Source organism: Phoenix dactylifera, chromosome 2 (assembly GCF_051530095.1).
Source record: "Phoenix dactylifera cultivar Ajwa chromosome 2, Ajwa_hap1_PhDact_Kaust_v1.1, whole genome shotgun sequence".
Classification (NCBI taxonomy): Eukaryota; Viridiplantae; Streptophyta; class Magnoliopsida; order Arecales; family Arecaceae; genus Phoenix; species Phoenix dactylifera.
In genome coordinates this window covers 50,129,074-50,143,374 of record NC_143191.1, presented here as the reverse complement: position 1 = coordinate 50,143,374, position 14,301 = coordinate 50,129,074, and the positions used below count along the sequence as shown (strand labels likewise).

Sequence of the window (14,301 nt, the reverse complement as noted above, 5' to 3'; positions counted from 1 at the left end):
AGAACAGGATCAGAGTTATCAGGGGTGAGGATGGGCAGTTATCAGAGGATCCGGATATGATTCAGAGGACTATGGAGAGTTTCTTCAAGGCCAGGTGGACAGAGCAGACTACGGATGGGAGCCTAGCAGATAAACCATCGCCTTTGGCTTGGGTCTTAGAGAAGGAGACTGCAGCATTGATCAGGCCAGTATCGGAGAAAGAGATTAGAGAGGCGGTGTGGCCCCTAGAGGGGGACAAGGCTCCAGGGCCGGATGGCTTCCTACCTTTGTTCTTCTAGAGATATTGGATGATAGTTGGATGAGATGTGACGGTGGCCATACATTAGTTTTTCAGTACGGCAGTGATGGCGACAGATTGGCAGAGGACTTTCATCACTTTGATACCAAAGCGGCAGGACGCCACAGAGCTGAGTCATTATCGTCCGATTAGCCTATGTACGACTTTGTACAAGGCTACAACGAGGATCCTTGCCATCAGGTTGAGGGATGTTCTTCCTAGGCTTATTAGTCCAGCGCAGGGGGCTTTTTTGGAGGGGCGGAGTATATCTAACAATGTGCTTATTGCCAGAAGTTTATGTTTGATCTCGGTAGGGCTCCGATGAGGAGAAGCTTGATGGGGATCAAGTAGGCCTGTTAACGAGCCGAGCTACTCAAAGCTCGGCTCGAGCTCGGCTCGTTAGTCAAATGAGCTCGAGCCCGAGCCTAAAGTGAGGCTCGTTTAAATCCGAGCCTGAGCCTGAGCAGCTCACTAGCCCAAACAAGCTCGTGACTTAACAGAGCCCGCAGCCCGCGACCCGCACCCATACTCCAAAACCCTAACCATTGGTCCATTGTTCCCAGCCTAGGCTTTAAGAAATTAAAAGGTTCATCGGCTGGTACAGTGGTATCAACACTCGGTGGTCTTCCCCTCCTCTGCCGGCGACCCCAACGTCCCCCACCAGTGCCGAGCCCCGCCAGTGCCGAGCCCCGGCAGTGCCGCCCTTGCCGCCCTCCTGCCCGACCGCTGCCTCCTTCACCGGCAGCCCCTCCAACCCCAGCCTCCCCTTCTTGTCCTTCGACATCGGCTCCGCCCCCTCCAGTTCACCCTTTCCGCCCCCATCTTCGCCTCTACTGTCGGCGGCCCCCTCTCCGCCGGCGCTGTCTCCTTCGACGACGAGACCCCTCTCCTCGAGGAGCTCGACATCAACACCCACCAGATCTGGCGCATGACCACCTCCATCCTCAACCCCTTCTGTGTTAACCCTGACCTCCACGAGGATGCCGACATTTCCGACCCCTTCCTCTTCCTCATGGCCTTCTGCCTCTTCCCGCTCCTCGCCGGCAAGTTCTACTTCGGCATCATCCTCGGCTGGGTCACCATCGCCGCCCTCTCCGTTTACGTCGTCTTCAACATGCTTGCCGGCTGTCGCCCTCTTCCTTTAGCTCGTGATTGAAACGAGCTTCACCTAAGCAAAAAAAAAAAAAGAGCTTTACGAGCCCGGGCCGAGCCTTTGTTTTGCCGGGCGAGCCCAAGCTCGAGCCCAATACAAAGCTCGGTACAGAGCCCAAGCCCAAGCCCGAGCCCAAAATTCTGTGCAACGAGCCGAGCCCGAACTTCCCAGGCTCGGGCTCGGCTCGGCTCGTTAACAGGCCTAGGATCAAGCATGATATGGAGAGGGCCTACGACAGGGTGAGATGGGATTTTTTGCAGCAGTCTTTGCGGGGGTTCGGCTGTCATGAGATGTGGATCAGATGGGTCATAGGCTGCATTCGTGCTCCTTTCTTTGCTATTTTGGTGAATGGCACGCCATCCCAGTTCTTTGTGTCGTTAGAGGATTGCGCTAGGGATACCCCCTTTCTCCACTATTGTTCATTATTTGTGCAGATGCACTGTCTAGATCCCTACGACAGATAGTGGCCACTCAGGAGTTGGAGGTCTACAGACCGGTGGCAGGGGCTTCTCCGATCTCTCACTTGCTTTTCGTTGATGATTGTTTGCTTCTAGCCAGATCGTTGCAACAGGCGGCTCGGGTTATAGGTCAGATTCTTCGGAATTATTGTGCAACGTCGGGACAACGGGTCAATTTCACCAAGTCAGCTATTAGTTTCAGCCCGAAGATTAGATTGGCGATGAAGTACTTTATACTGGAGATTTTTGGGGTGGGAGAGCAGGAGGGTACGATGACATACTTGGGGATGATAGTCAACTTTAAAGACCACGCAATAGCACGTATCTGGTAGAATAGTGATTACGGTTATCGATCCACATGGATTGGGATACAGTTGTTTTCTTAAAAATAAAAATATTTAAAAGGAAGAGTTTGTGAAGAAAATTAAACAAACAAATTTTAAAAGAAATGCAATTAAAATGATATCAGTTGGGAGAACCTAGGGCAAGAAATTCACCACTAACATCAGAACAAGGACTAATTGTATTTTTAATTTATTCTTGGATTAACATGCAAATTGGCTACAAGCCTAATAAGCATTCGAATAAAATTTCACAAAAGCAATTTGGGAATAATCCATCTTCAGTTAGCATGAAATGTCTACCCTAATCTAAGGTGGCAGCACATCGTATCTTCCTTAAGCATGGACTATCTTATATTACTTAGTGATCATGAAGAACAGTTGTATAAACTCCACATTTAAAATCACAGAAATTAAACATGAAATAAAAGAAGATATTCATTAAAAACAATAAGTTCATACAACCCCAAGAATAGAAATAAAAAAATACAAAATCCTTATCCTTTTGCTAGGGCTGCATCCAGCCCTGGAGAGAAAATTAGCTTTCCATACAATGGTGGACGGCAGCAGCAGCACAGCAGCGGGCTCCCATTCCTTCCTTCATTATTTCTTCCTTTGGAAAATATTCCCAAAACACCCAAACTTCCCTCCCTCCTTTTATTTCTTCTTCTTCCCGTGGGAACTTGCCTGTGAGGAGATGTGGAACCAAACCCCAGCTTGATCTCTCCCGGTGAAGCCCCCTCCTTTTATAGCCTTCACCTGGGTGGGAGGATAAAGTTGATTGAGCTGATCCGCCATTGGGAAGATGAGCTGGGATTTCTTCAACGTGGAGGATGGGTAGCTGGACGCGATCGAGTGGGAGGCTGGCTTCATTTGGAAGAGGAGATCTGGGAGGTGTTTTCAGGATCAAGGCTGGATTCATGAGCTGAGAAGAAGTCGAAAGAAGAGGATCACAGGATAAGGGTGAAGTCGGAACAGGGGAGCTGGGACGGGTTGGATTTCATGGGCGATGAAATCTATCCGGACGGCAGGAATGCCGTGAAACTTGGGATGCACATGAAAATGCTGCTTAATCTAATCCACGGCTGAAGCAGGGGAAGATGTTGGATGTGATTCGGAGAAGAGGATGAGGCTGAATCGCGGAATGGCTTGGTTCTGTTCGTGGGAGATCTGAGAGAAGAAGGATGAGTTCTAGAATTAGCAGGGAACAGAGGATTCGGATAAGGCTTGGATGATGATCCTTGGGGCTCGGATGGCAAGGATTTGCTGGAGAATTAAGAATGGGAGGGAGTTTGGGACTTATCCAAAGCAGGGGATAAGGATGTACCGAATGGGAGAAAATCTGAGAAGATGTGATGCTCATGGGATATTCGGACATAGTTGAATGGGGTTGATCCGTGGAAGCTTTGGAAGGAATGAAGTCGAATCGTGAAGAACAACATGGGATCCAGAGAAGGTTCGGATGATGCAGATGACGTGGAAGATGAACGCAGGTGGGAGGTTCTAATCCATTAGCTGCTGTGTTTTGTTTCCATGAAGTTTGGGAAGAAGATCGAAAGCCATGAAACTGGGATGCTTAGATTTGCTGGGAAGAGAGCATACGGTTGCTGGATGGCTGGGAGATTATCTAGAAGAAAGGGAACTCATCGTGAAGCTCGGGATGCTCACGGAGATGCTGCTTGATCCGATTCGCGGCTGAAAGGTGATAAAGATGCAAGTTGGGGAGATCTCGGATGGATGTTTGGAAATCTCAGCTGAGCTGGGAGATGTCGGGATGTTGGGGTTATGTCTGTGACGAAGAGAATGGACGCCTGGAACTTGGATGTGGGTGTGTGAGAGTCTTATCCCGCCTGAGAAAGGAACTTGAGGGAACTCTAATACGCGGAAGGATTAGATGGATAATTTATTTGCAAAGTAATCCTGCCATCCAAGTGTTCATGATCCTCCTTTTGAAATCCCATGTACTTTGGTATATAGGCATGTGTCACTCGGGATAGCTGCCATGTGTGCTCTAGTATGATCAGTCTTCATGGTTATGAGCCAGATAAATGATGGGTTCGACCCGACCTGCATACGTTGAATTCGACCCAAAATTAAACAAACCTGAATTACTTTTGATAAATTGTTAGAATGCAATGTTGAAGGGAAATATATTTTTTTTATAGTTAACTTTACGAAATATGTGCATAATAATAATGATAAGTGCTATGAGAAAGGGGTTATTTTATGCATTATTTAGCACTTATCAGGGGATCCCACTCTTCGGTCGGTGGCTACGGAGTAGGGACTGTACTTCCCTTGAGCTCAGCATCAGGCGTAGATTAGAGGGCTGGCAGATGCATACACTTTCTATGATGGGTAGGATCACTCTGGTTCGATCAGTTCTTACCTCGGTTCCTATCTACCTACTCTCCAACGCCATCATCCCAGTGGTATTCCTGAGGTCCACTTTGGTAGGATGATAGCAGCAGGACGGTATATCCTATGCAATGCAAATACTTGATGCCGAGCGAGTGTACCTCAAGGGAGATTCATCTGTGGTGATCGATTGGATCCAGAGGGCGGATCGGTATGGTGATGGTCATCCCCTTATCCGGAAACTCGCAGGATGGCTCAGTTGATGGACGACTTTTAGACAGTACACGCATTCAGGGAAGCAAACAGGGCAGTAGACTGGGTTGCCTCCTTTGTCGTCCGGCACTCCGAAAATTTTTTTTGGACGTCCGCATCAGACGTTCCTCCTCTTTTGTATTTTTTACTTTTTCGTGATCTGACAGGTTGTACTCATATTAGAGTTATACGAAATAAATAGCCGCTTTTACCAAAAAAAACAAAAGAAAAAAAGAAAGATGCCTAGCTTCTAACATTTGATCTTCCAGATTCTGCTTGATGATGTAAAGCTGTCAAGACAAATATTAGATCTGATGTTCTACATATAAAGCCCAACTCATGAGTTTTTAAAATATTTTATTTCTATTATTATTTTTTATTTAATAAAAAACCTTAATTAGTGAGTTCACTTTAGGCCCTAAATGCATCGGGCCGCCCCTGGCTGAAGGTGCTGGTGGTTGTCCCGGTTGGAGCCGTGGAACTGGGCGAGGAGAGAGGGGCGCCGACGGAAACCCTGGGGGAAGCGGCCGAGAGGACGTCCTTGCTGTGGCCGAAGAAGCGGCGGGTGGTGGCGCTGGTGGAGAGGTCCCAGAGGTGGAGCTCGCCGTCCCAGGATTCGGAGAGGGCGAGCGGCCGTCGGAGGAGAAGACAACGTCCTCGACGAAGTGGGAGCACGCGGCGGCGCAGGACGGCGGAGCGGCGACGGGGCGCTCGGGACCGAGCGGTGGCTCGCGACAGGAGGATTCTTCTCCTCCGTAACCGGCAGGCGCGGCGGCCGGCAATGGGGAGCCGAGCGCGTCCTCCTCTCCTCCTTGCTCGGGGCACGATCGGCGGTGAGTACGCAAGCGGAGCCGAGCGGGTCGCGAGACCGGGCTTTCCCCTTCCTTCGTCTCGGGAGCCGCCGGAAACAGAGAAAACCCACACAGGAACAGGAGGGCCGCGGGAAGAAAAAGAGAGTTTTGTTCTCGGTTGGGAAGAGAGACACCCACATGAGCCCCACGTGAAGCCTTTCTTCTTTTGTTTTCCGCTTGGGAAGAGTGCCTTGGAAGAGAGGATACACAACCCAAAAGCCTGAGCCCTCCACGTGAAGCAAACAACCTCCCACGGATTTTTTTTTTTTGTTTTTTATTTTTTAACAAATAATTAAAAAAAAAGATTACAAAAAAAGTGCCGAGGCTGAAGATCCGGCCACCTTTCAAACGAGACAGAAGAAACAGAGAATCTACAAGCAACGACCACAAAAAAAGTAGAAGAGAAGACGGCAGCAGATTATGTGATCGGTGGCTTTAATACCATGTTCAAAAAGAAGAATGATAGAAGAGAGCTGTATTTCCGTCTGTCCGTTGCAATGTACAAGAGCAGCCTTTATATATACTAGGAGGCTGACTAAGTTTGGCGCAATCAATTATAAATCAATAAAGATGAAATTTAGTAAGGTCGGCTAAGTTTAGCACAATCAATCATAAATCAATTAAGATGAAATTTAGTAAGGCCGATTAAGTTTGACACAATCAATCATAAATCAATCAAGATGAAATTTGGTAAGGCCGACTAAGTTCGGCACAATCAAATATGATCCTAATCAACCATATAATTTAACGGTCAGCAATTTCTCCGTCAGATGACATTTGGTTTATAAATATCCCACTACTCCTATAGGCACCACATAAAATCACCGAAGTCTCTAGCCTTCTGAACACACGTGAAGAAGGCCAAAGAAAGCCACTGCCAAGCTTCTGTTGAATAATATACTTCAGCTCAAGAAAACCACAAACTCTCTCTCTCTCTCTCTCTCTCTTCTTATCCTCAATGGCAGAGCCATCATCTGTGATCCAAATTGCAAATGGCCAGGATTCAGAACTGAGAAAATTGGATAGGTTGACCCCATTAAGGGGCACTACTCCCAGCCAGAGGCCATTGGTGATCGATAAGACCCTGTCGACTGCGGCGAACCTCGCGCAGCTCCTGCCGACCAGCACCGTCTTCGCCTTTCATGCTCTCTCCCCTTCCTTCTCCAACCATGGCATCTGCTACACTTCCAACAAGTGCATCACCTTGTCGTTAGTTCTCCTTTGCACCATCTCTTGTATCTTCTTCTCCTTCACCGATAGTTTCAAAGGGACCAACGGAAAGTTGTACTATGGCATGGCCACGTTCAAAAGCTTCATTGTTTTCAATTACGAGCATTCTGATGGGGATCGAAGCAAGGTGTTGGAGGACTTGTCGAGGTTTCGGATACGGTGGTTGGACTACGTCCATACCTTCTTCTCGGTGCTGGTGCTCTTGGCTCTAACCTTTAGTAATACCAATATACAGAACTGCTTCTTTCCGGATTCTGGGCCAAACTCGAAGCAGATCCTCGAGAATTTGCCGCTTGGGGCCGGGTTCTTGTCGAGCATGGTGTTTTTGATCTTTCCAACCCCTCGGAAGGGAATTGGATATTCGGATATGGCGCCTCATTCAGAGTAAGCTGTTTTGGTTATCATGTTCGGATTCTTCTTCTAATAGATGTGAAACGTAAAGGATTAACATTAAGATATCCTATATATTTCTTCTAGGAGGACTGTATCAACAAGTATTTGTGCTTTAAATGGGTATAATATCCAATAGCTTCTTGACGTGAATTTTTTTTCTTACTTAGCAAGATTGGTCAGTCATGCATCACAAAAAAAGAAAAAGAAAAAGACAGGCTTGATCTCGAGTCAACTCAAAAACAAGCAATTTCAACTATTTGTTTGGAGCCTAAATTTTGGACTCAAGTTTCCAATTTGTTGGTATGGTCTCTCCTCATGTGGGACCACCTCATTTGAAATTTAAAATTAAAAAAAATGGATAAGAAGAAAACCGCTGGCTAGCGTGAGTTAATTGCAAAGGAACCATGATATACGGGCTCTACGGAAAACCGAAAGAGGAAAAAAAATTAAGAAGAAGAAAAAAAAAGAAAAGATGCAGCTTTGTCGGAACGATAATCGGATGGTTGATTTTATCCATATTTGACTAAAATTTTAATATGTTATTTCCAACATTGAGGACTACAGATTGGACAGTTTAGATTTTAAAAAGCTTTTTATATTGATTATGTCAAGCATCAATACTCGAAGAAATCTATCCCCTATTTTGCTTTTTATTGTTGAAATTTGACGATGAATGTCATTGTTGTGGAAGCTAAGATTAAATTTTGTTGATGTTTGTGCAGCCTTTAGTTGAACTACAAAGAATCTATTGTAATCTTTTTATTCTAAATAGTAGAAGTTTTTGGCTAGACTAGGTCCTGTAGTTTTTTTTCTTTACATCGAATGATTTTTTACGATAAAAAAATTGTATTGCCTCTTGTCTGTGGATTGTTTGATTATTTTGCTTAGTAATTGCTTGAGTAGATTGTAGAGTTTATTGTTACTTGATGACTGATATTCCATTTAATTGCACATAAAAAAGTTTATGGCATTATTATTTCTTGATTGCATTTTTGCAACATAATTAACCCTCAAAAGTTTCCAATTAAATAAGCTATTGCATGTGAAGGAGCGAAAACCGAATGAGAAAACTTTGGATTCTCTTAGATGGGGGAATTCTTCATGAAAGTGAACGTCATATGTAAAAAAAATCTCCTAAATATCAATTTTACAATAAAAATATTCTTTATTTCATTTTGCCCTTTTGTTTATATTTAACTTTTTTTCAGGCCAAAATATCCAATTCCATATATCTAATAATATATTTCCTCTATATCCTGAATTGGTCTAAGAGTCAGGGCTGTTTATTCCGTCAGGTGTTTGGTTTGGTTATGGAGGTCAGGTATTGGATGCCATCTCTGGGGTAAGGGATGGGATTCAATACCGGGTAGGTAAGACTTCGCCGTTTGAGAACACCGGGGGGTTCGGGGGGTGGAACCCCCTGGCGTAATACTTAAAAGATATAGGAGAGACAAAAATTAGGATCAACTGAATAAGGTGTGGAAGGTTGTTGGAGAAATGAAGGCCATTGAGGAAAGGAGCTGCAATATCATCAGTGAAGTTGAGGCAGAGCTCATGGTAAGGATGGCATCCTAGATCATGGTAGAGAAAAGGAAGATGGATTGAAGATGAAGTGCTGCCAAGAAAAGGAGTTGCAAAGAAGGGTGGCAATATTCATGAGTTGCTGAAGTGGTGGGAGCTAGTGAGGGTAGGGGAGAGAGAGGTGGTGTTCTTTCAACTTGGTGGATGGCCAACCTTGGTGGAGGGAAGAGGTGGATGGGATGGCGGGGGAAGAAGATGTGGAGGTAGTGGTGATGGAGGACATACAATTTGCATTGGTACACCTTATATACATACACCATCTGTATTTATATATACCTTTTAATAGACGTTACACGCATGATATATAGCTACACACACACACACATATATATATGCTCTGCTCTTCCCCACCAACGTTACACACACACATCAAGAGATCGATACTAGCATCTATGGCCTTATTTTTGGGCGATATACATTGTCCTTCACCCTGTCTGCCTCCCAGTCTAGGAGAGGAAAGGAGGAGGAGGAAGACAATGTGAGCAAACAAGGACAGGGAGGAGAATGGATGTCGTGGCTGGCAAAGAGAGTGGCTATATATATATGTCTACATGCATGGTGCATGTGGCTGCAGTCGAAGTCAGGAAAGAAGAAGATGCGGAGGACTGCATGACTGAAGCTTTTTTGGATTCATTGAGACTAGTAGTGGACTTTGGTAGAAGACCTCTTCTTCCTGGTAGCAATTGGCAAATCTAAGATGGCACCTTAATATCAATGGAAATGACTACTATTCACGTACAGGAGCTGTGGATCTACGTACTGTGCGTGTATTCCATACTGGTTAAGCGTGCAATAGATGGCTAGACATCAAATATAATTATATATCAAGAAACAGTATGCATGTACGAAGCAATAGTAAGTGTGCAATCAAGGCCAAGAGAAAAAGTGACCCAAAAATACTAAATAGCATATTATATATGTATATCAGATATCGAGTAAATGTGCATTAAAGTATTGTACCTAGTCTTGACAAATAAAATATCTAGTAATAAATATTATTAATGTATCAAATTTGGTGATGCATGCATCGCGCATGAACAAGGGTATTCGTATCAGTCTTTTGGTAGGTGGAGGATGGGTAAAACGAAATGGTACAACCCAAAAAAATACATTTATATCACTAAATGTTATGCATATTGCTTGCAAAGATGTGCATCAATGTTATGCGTGTATTACTTGCAATATATATATATATATATATATATATATATATATATATATATATATATATATATATATATATAAGTTTATTTCCGACTTTGTATTGCCGACGCTCGATGGAAGCGTCGGCAATTTTTTTCCAGCAACAAACCATGCCGACACTTTTTAGAAGCATCGGCGAATAATGAGCTCCGCCGACGCTAACTTTAGCGTTGCTAGAAGCTGCCCATTACCGATACTTATAAGCGTCAGAATAGTTAATTACCTATACTTATAAGCGTCAGAATAGTTAATTACCGATACTTATAAGTGTTGGCTGAAACCAAAATCCGACAATGTTTATAGAAGTCGTCGGACTCCATTCTCTATGATCAAGCTTTACTGAATTTTTATCTCATTTTGCTGCAAAATTTATCAGCAGGTACAAATCTGAAAATTTAGTATTATATTTGGGCCTAAACCACCCCACACCCATTCTTACTGTATCTAAAACATTTAATTGTCAATATAACCCAACCTAATTCGATTTGTAAATGAGTTGGTTCGAATGTAAATCTGGATTTAGATTTAAATGGAATGGAATCCTGCTCCAGGTGATTTTTTTCATATTTCCAATTTATTGATGATCTCAACTGATCTCAATTTATTGCTTAGCTAAGGCCTTTTAGTTCTCCAGCATGATTGTTCCTACATATGCATCAACACACTCCAAGTGAAGTGCCAAAATAAAGGCCTAGCTACTGTTTAAAAAAATAAAAAATGATCATAAAAAGCTCTAAACTATATGTTGATTATGCTAGATTGCTTTACACAATTGTTCAGTTAGTATCTAATTTTATTTATTTTTTGTAGATAAGTTGCGATTCAATCATCATTCTAATATAATGGACAAAAGTTGGTTCAATAAGTCGAGATCCAGCAAAGAATATTTGAATTGAGTTCAAGATTTTATTAAATTTGCTTTTAAGAAATCAAATATGAATAGAAAAATTTTATATCCATATCAAAAATGTGTAAATTATTCTTCTCTCGCTCTAAAAATTATTGAAGACCATTTGGTGTAGAATGGTTTTCTGAAGGGTTATACTGAATGGGTATTTCATGGAGAGTCCATATTGTCGTCTCTATGTAACCAACCCTCGTATATAGAACACATCTCTTATTTTGGATCCAGTAACACCGAAAAAAATTCTGTAGAAGAAGATGATATAACAGGCTTACTCAGAGATGCTTTTGGACATAGTATTAGAAATTTAACAGATTTTAGTGGAGGATAAGAAGCAGTTGCAATAGATGATGAGCATACAATTACTGATTCTATATATGTTGAGAAATCTATACATTACACACCTCGGCAATACCCAAATAGCACGACACATGGCATGGCAGGGATTGGCAAAGGCCGACGCTTTTAAGCGTCGGCAGAGGCCTGAGAAGGACCGATGCTAATAAGCGTCGGCAAAGGCCCGAGATAGGCCGATGCTAATAAGCTTCGACAAAGTGTCTAATTTTGCCGATGCTTTTTAGACAAAGTGTCTAAAAAGCATCGGCAAATAAAATTTCCACTCTAACATTCTCGACGTTTTTGTGACGCTTTAGAAAGCGTCAGCAATAAAAATACCGACGCTTATAAGCATCGGTATATTCATTAAAAAGCATCGGAAATGGTCTTTTTTTTCTATAATATATACATTTCAGCCTATGCATATATGTATCATGTAAATGATATATCTTTCATGCATGTATCACGCAAATAATTTATCCATGAAAAATCACCATCACCTTCATGCTTCTCCTTCTCCTACCCTAACTATGCTAACATAAGTCCTTTTGTTGGCATCACTGTCCTCCTTCATCAGTCTTAATATTTGCTCCACCTTCTTCAAGTTTACCAATGCCCTGCTTCTATTCCCTATTCTCACCTGCAGGCCGACCCAATTCTTAGGTAACTGAGGCGGTCACCAAAGGCTACAGCCCAAAGGAAGGCCCCCGGTCGCTACGGGCTACTGGACCTGGAAGGAAAATTGCTATGGGAAAGAACTCAGGGTTCGTTCGGTTCGCGGGAAAAGAAGAAAAAAAAGTGTGATCAACGGAAAAGTAATGAGATACCTCTTATTTAGTTGAAGTTTTCAAAGAAGAGAGACGGAAAAAATGTATTCTCATGGCTGGGAGGACTACACCTACAAAATGTGGAAGGTTGAAAGCTAGCTCCTTGTCCTTCAGGCTTCAAGACGACGAGACGTGGGAATTGGGAAAGAAATCCATCGTTGTAAAGCTAGTGAGCCGTAAGCCTGGTATAACCTAATAACCTAATCTATCACGTATGGCTATTAGCTGATAAAGTGTTGTCTTATCACTTTTTTACTTCATCAACTTATCAGCACCCTGTTCTTCTTCTTCTTCCTTCCTTCGCATTGAGTTCCCACGCAGCAGCCCGCAGCCGTTCCCACTTCCCAAAGCCGGTCCCAAACCCCGTCTTCCCCTGTTCCGCATTGCTTCTCTTCTCGGCGACAATCTCCTCGGCGAGGGCGCGAGGCGGCGAGTCCCCCCGTAACCCCGTTCTGCCTTCGGATTTTTTGTCGTTGTTTGAGCTGATTTCTTTGTGATTCTGCGTATTCTGGAGACTAGAGGTTTGATACTTTGATTGCATCATCTGGCTGTTATCTCTCTTGGGAAGCAAAGCCCTATTCCAAAAATCAAAATTCAATCTTCTTGAAGGTGGGTTTGGCTAGTTCTTTCGGTTGGCAGAAAACCCTGTTCTTTCATTAGTTCTTTCGGTTGGAACCAGATGCTAAAATTCAATATGCATTACTAGAGGCATCCCATACTTTAAAAATGTATATCATGTTCTTTCTTAGGTTATCAGTTCCTTTTTTCAAAGGAAAGAACAGGGTTTATATTTAATATTTGCCAATCTGTTTAATAGTTATGTTGTATGGAGAAGCATAACTGTGGAGTTCGATGTATCTGTTTGTGAATCTGTTTGATGCATAACTCTAGAATTCAAGTAATTTTTCTGTCATTCGTGTGAGTTAAACTTGTTGATTGCGATTGTGTATCTGTTTATGCAGAAAATATATGATTTGCAAAATCATTGTGAAAACAGCATGTGTTTATTGATGTAATTTCTATCCATCTAGAATATGATTTCTTTCTCTTCACTCTTCAATTGAAATATGGGTTGGTTTTGATATATTTTTCAGCTCTGTGATGCAATGCTTTCTTTTTTTTTCAGGTGACATTTATTTTGTTTTCCATTGTATATATTGTTAAAATATTTTTTACTTATCATAAAAGAGAGAGCTGATAAGTTGATGCAGTTCTGCCAGCTTCTGTTCTGTTTCATGGAGGATGATTTAGATTATCTAAGATAGGTGCCTTCCGGTATTTCATTGCAAGTTGGAAAAGCATTGCAAATATTAGTTTGCACCATAGGTCAATTTCCATGTTCTCTCTGAATACAGGCATGCACTATCACTGTACCACAAAGTCTTAAATGAAGTTGCTAAGGTAGAAGATTTTTTTTTTTTGTGATTCTTTGAGACTCTTTAGTTTAAAATCGGATACAAAAAGTCCTAACTTTACTTGGAGTTGGCATAGAATTAGGAAATCATGTGTTAGGCTTGCCCTGATAGGTCAGATAAACAAGTATTTTAAGTTATGACATCCTTAATAAGAATTCTTTTATAAAGCAATATTATACAAAACCTGGATTGAGGTGAGCTTATCTCTTGATTAATTTAATTTTCAGGAATAGTTTGAGTAATTTTATAATTCTCGAATATCGACTGTTGCGACTTCGGCCTCTTCTCCAACTCCATCCGTTAGTCTCTGGCACCGCTTCTCGTCATCGAGTTCAGCACCACTTGTCGGAACTTGAATTCATTTTTCTTGACATGATCAAGTTTTATTACTTTTCAACTCTTTTATATTTTGATTTGTTTGTGGCGATTGTCTTAATTGCTTTATTTAATAATATTATTTTTAGATTTAAATGTCTAATAGAAAATATGAATGTAGGTATGAAAAACTTAAAAAGAAAAAGAAAATCGAAAAACTCATTCAATCTCAAAAAGAAACTTTAGATAGATTTGTTATCATAAACAAATAAAACACCACATTAAGTTCAACTCAATAATTAGCAACAGAACAAGCACCCGATATAGGGTTAGAAGATGACATGAAAAGAACGAAACAAAATGAGATAGACAACCAAATTCATAGTAGTATTCAAACATCTACTGAA

The 14,301-nt window shown here is 42.3% G+C and overlaps 1 pseudogene; it reads left to right on the top strand.

Annotated features, from left to right (window-relative positions):
• The first annotated feature begins 6,540 nt into the window (after positions 1-6,540).
• On the top strand, positions 6,541-7,437 carry LOC103707561 (protein DMP3 pseudogene; annotated as a pseudogene).
• The last annotated feature ends 6,864 nt before the right edge of the window (positions 7,438-14,301 follow it).